The following is a 5,140-nucleotide window of genomic DNA, read 5'->3' as shown; positions in this document are numbered from 1 at the left end:
GATGCATCCGGCATCCCTGTTCCACATCTTGCTGGTCAAACCAACATCACATCAACACTTGCTCCATACTCATGATGAGTGAGGAGGCAAGTCAACGACAATTGGATGAAGGCCTTGGTCAAATCAAATCAAATCAAATCTTCGGTTGAGCTTCATCTTTCCGACAGATGGCCTCACATTATCCTCAAGCACCCTCTGGTACAATGAAGAATTCATAGTGGATTTTATGATGGTGAGCTGCCCAGGCCCTGATGCAGCAAAGCTGCCCAAAACCAACATACAACCATGCTTTACAGTTGGTTTCAGGTTCTTATGGTCAAATGCCATCTTTGGTTTTCACCAAACATGTCTTCTGGTACTGTGGCCAAATAGCTCTACCTTTGACTCATCTGTCCAGAGCACATTGTTCCAGAAGTGCTGGTCTTTGTCCTAGGTGTTCATTGGCAAACTTTAGTCTTGCCCTGATGTTCTTTCTGGACAGCAAAGGTTTCCTCCTGGCACACCTCCCATGTACATCAAATTTGTGCAGCCTCTTTCTAATGGTAGACTCATGCACTTTGACATCAACAGTGGCAAGAGCTATCTGTAGGTCCCGTGATGACATTCTGGGGTTCTTTGAGACTTCTTTCAGCATCTTGCGGTCTGCTCTCGGGCTGAACTTGCTGGGGCGGCCTGGCCTGAACAAGTTGGCAGTTGTTTGGAATCTTCTGCACTTGTAGGTGATCTTCCGGATAGTCGAATGATTGATTTCAAATTGTTTGGAGATCTTTTTAAATCCCTCCCCAGACTCGTAGGCATCTATAACCTTCTTTCTGAAGGCCTCAGAGAGCTCTTTTGATCTAGGCATGGTGACGCCACACACTTCAACAACAAAGAGCAAACCAAACTAAATGTCTGAGGTTTAAATAAGACAGGTTCCTCCAAGATCCTCTCTAACGATGTTCTAATCATTTGCACCAGAGCTGGTGCACCTGATTCTAATTTTAGGTATTTGAAGTATTGATAAATGTAGGGGTGTACTTACTTTTTCCACATGCGAAATTTGCATTTATGTTTATATAAATTATAGAATGGACTACAAAATGTAAATGTTTCATGATATTTGTTATATTATATCACCTTTATCTGTCAATATTGTTGAAATGAAGATCAAATAGCTGTATGTTGAAATATGTTGAAAAAGTCAAAACTTTACATGGGGTGTACTTACTTTTTCACGTGACTGTGGATGTAAATAAGAATATTGCACTATAGGAACCAGCCTCCAAGGGCAATGGCAGTGCTGTGAGCCCGTACACAATTGTAAATAAACTGTTCCTAAAACATCTTATAAATCGTAATTTTCAATGAAATAATCACCCACACATGAACCCCAACATGTCCAATGTCAAATAAACCAACTTACAGCATTGCTTTACGATGATTGACAATGGATGCAAATGGATTGCACTGGGATCATGCAGCACATGTCTATCTCTTGCCTCAGAAGAATCAGCAAGAGCCAAACAGGAAGGGCCAAACAGGAAGAGCCAAACAGTAAGTGACCAAACAGGAAGTGACATCGTTGCATCACATGAGTGAAACTAATACAAATCCTACAAAAGACTTTGTTAAGTATTTAAGTAAACTATTCACTTCTCATTTTCCACTCGAAATAATTTAAATTATTTACATATGACATTTAGAAAGTTAACTAAATGCCTTAAAGGCAACACATAGACAACACAAAGATAGCCTGATAGTGAAGAAGATGGTAGTAAGGCAAGAGTCTTTCACTCAGAGGTGTTGATGCAATGATTGATCTCCTTAGAAAGGTAGTGGCAGCAGAAAGAGTAAATAAGTTTATATTGGAATTCGATCGGCACCGGGAGGCATTGGGAATAGAGAGGTACAGGGATTTTGGCAGGACTTTTAGGTGGCTTGAATAAGGATAGGTGATTGTGCACATCTGCGCTGATTGTGATGTCTGTAAGAGGGTCTCATCAAGGGGTAGTGTGTGGTCGTTTTATACTCTTCACCCTAAAACCACCTTACCCAGCCAGCGTGCTAAACTCTTTCTTTAAAAATAAATACATAACGCCAAAAAAACACTTTTCTCATCCCCACTACCCCCACAACCCCTCAAACAAATTAAGTCCTTAGGCTAACGGAATCATTTAATCTGGTGCAGTGCAAGCATGATGGGCCAAATGGCCTCCTCCTGCATTAAATTGCCTTGTTATGATCAAATAACTATTTTTATTGTACTCCAGGTCAAATTTGCGTGCTGATTTAGAAAAGCAGAAAAACATTTGCAGCAAAGAAATTGAAGATCGAACCAAAGCCGTTGAAAAGGTATTTCTTTGTAAGTATACTTGCAGCATGTTTGAATTCCATTGCAGTTGAGTTTCCTCTAAAGTTCATGAATGCTTCGACCTATTTCAGGTACAGGACAGCATTGCGGTGGCCCAAGTGGTTTATGATTCCCTTGAGGGGTTGAGGGTCGAACGAGAACAGGAATTTGCCATCGTCCAAATGACAAAACAAAATGAGTTGGCCAAAAGACACGAGGCTGTCACAATGTAAGGAAGAACTCTTTTGTCCCCACTTTCCCGAGAGGACATCTGTTTGATGTCCATTTTAATTCTACCATTCTCAGACGTTACATCATCTATGTGTGCCAGCATTGTGCCTTTCTCCATTTGTCCATCAGACTGACGTTCTCCAAAGCACATCTGGAAAAAAGTATGGACCGGCAGCAAAAACTCACACAGCAAGCCGAAGAAACGGACGGACCAGGACATCATACAATTAGAGGAAGACTTTGAGTGAGTTTTAAAGGGAGACCTTCGCACTTTTTGTCATTGTCTTATCAATGTCGTTGCCTCAATATCACTGATATATCACTGTCGATCTAACCTTTTGACGTATGCCTTTTCAGAGTCACACAAAGCATTTACGAGTCACAAAAAAAGGAGATCAAACTAAAGATTCAACAGGAAGAGCAATATGGGCAACACGAGATCACAATAGGCTATTTTATTGTACAATTGCTGCTGTTGTACTACAGCCTCAACCTTCACTGTTTACAGGGAAATACTGTTATCAAAACTAGAAAGCATAAAGGAAGTACGGTCAAAGTTGAAAAAAGAGAAACAGGACGCATTGAAATGGAGCACCAAGGTGATATCATTGGAAAAGGGAAAACAATCAATGCTGATGGCTGAGGTGAGTGCTTGATTTTGTGAATCATGTACTCAAAAAGCAGGTACAAAATCGTTCACCTGTGCAGCCATGATAACGAATTAAAACCACGTTCAACAAACTTGTCTTCTGTTATCATTAAGTGTAAAAAGGAGGAATAAGAAGGAAAAAAAAAAATACTATAATGGTCCACATTTCTCATGGAACCTTGAGCTCTGTTCTCCTTCATTAATCTGACGCAGCCTGACCTGACCTGGGACAACACGTAATGAGTGCGGTAGATTAAGGCAACAAGCTTTGCTTTGCGCACAGTCATTGATGGTATTTTCACATTGATGACTTTGAATGAAAATACCATTGTGGGCCAGGACCTATGGTATTTTTGTTATAACTAGCCGAAACCCATGGAACATCCACGGAAGGGAGGATGTGGTGTATGGATAGAGTGTACCATTATGGATGGCATAGGGGATTTGCTTGTCCGAGTAAGAGTTAGGAAGAAAGATGAGAATGAAGAGTGCGTATATGAACAACGATCGCCGACACCGGCACAAATGCATGCTCTGGATTGTCCACTCAGTGGACGGCTTGTTTTCGCCTTCGCCTGTCCAATCAGCGGAAGGCTTGCTTCGCCTTCGCCCAGCAGACGCCAATACGATGGCGTCGTAAGATGGCGTCGTATCGGCAGTTAATCGGATGCTTTGGGGCCCCAACGTCGGCTAATTCAGATTTTTCGAGTATGGCTGTAGGTGATAAACAAAGAGCGCGGTTCGTAGATCGTAAATCCATTAGTGCCGTGGGCATCGGGTCACTGGGTGCTGCGTAAAAGGGATAACAAAGTCGAGTCCTTACGCTATTATTATATAGATGCTGTTGGACAGACGTTGCATTTTGCTGTTGCTGAAGGGTTACGTACTACACTTGTTGTGAAACTGCTTTAGAAGTTACATTAACAGCGGCGAAAACAATAATCCAGGAATAGGCAGAGATATGTCAGGGGACTACCATAAAGAGATGCTTGGCTTCTCTAGAAAGCACGCACTCACCAAATATAATGCGTGCAGCTGCAAGCAAGGTAAAGTGCTTGGTTTATAAATAATTTTTTTAGTTTAACTTTTATTTAATGGTGTTACATTGTTGCAGATCTTCTTTACTTCTTGCCTTAACCACATTGCTGCTTACTGGATGACATTGTTGCTGATGACATTGTTATGACATTGTTATAGATACCTATAATATACCCTATAGGTGTTAGGCGATCCTGTCCATTACTGGTGTTAATATAAACTTGTGCAAATCCACCATGAGCATGATCCAACTGCCCCTTTATGTAACTGTCCATGGTAATGGTCTGTGGAGATCTCTCCCTGGATTAATGATGCACTTTGATTGAAGTTTCTCCCCTTTGAATTCATTTTTGCCTAAATCATCAACATTGATTTATGCTATAACTTATTATTATAACTATAACGGCACTCGGTATACCATCGTTAACCAAACACATTACTATTATGGCCCATATACCCGTATCATCGATACACCTTATTATGTCACATACATTGCCATTAACCACAGCTTTCTTTATTGATTTATTGGGATATTTAAGGAATTTGATTGAAGTGTCATTTGGTACATAAGTGAATGCACTCCAACCTAGAATGGCACTAACTGGAGCGCATAGTCTCGCCTTGTGTGCTCATTCCGAACAAATATACGATCATTAACTGCACACGCTACTATTAAGGCCCATATACCCGTATCATACAAGCACCCTATTATGTCACATGCATTGCCGTTATCTGTAACTTTATTGATTATAGATTGATTATTAGGATATTTAACAACCACTTCTGTGCACATTAAGGCGAAATTATGCTATAATCGCTCTTTCGCTCTTTTCGCTCTTTTCGCTCTTTCACGAGCCTCGATCTTGTATACAAAAAAAAAAAAAAAAAAA

At 40.7% G+C, this 5,140-nt stretch overlaps 1 long non-coding RNA gene across 1 annotated transcript; it reads left to right on the top strand.

The window, feature by feature from the left end:
* The first annotated feature begins 711 nt into the window (after window positions 1–711).
* On the top strand, window positions 712–3,298 carry LOC137418429 (uncharacterized). The gene is made up of 3 exons (XR_010982627.2): window positions 712–2,561; window positions 2,693–2,807; window positions 2,921–3,298. It is a non-coding gene; the product is annotated as an uncharacterized LOC137418429 (long non-coding RNA).
* The last annotated feature ends 1,842 nt before the right edge of the window (window positions 3,299–5,140 follow it).

Source organism: Myxine glutinosa, chromosome 9 (genome assembly GCF_964187855.1).
Source record: "Myxine glutinosa chromosome 9, kmMyxGlut1.1, whole genome shotgun sequence".
Classification (NCBI taxonomy): domain Eukaryota; kingdom Metazoa; phylum Chordata; class Myxini; order Myxiniformes; family Myxinidae; genus Myxine; species Myxine glutinosa.
Note: the sequence above shows the minus strand (reverse complement) of the source record. Positions and strands in the feature narration are given on the sequence as shown.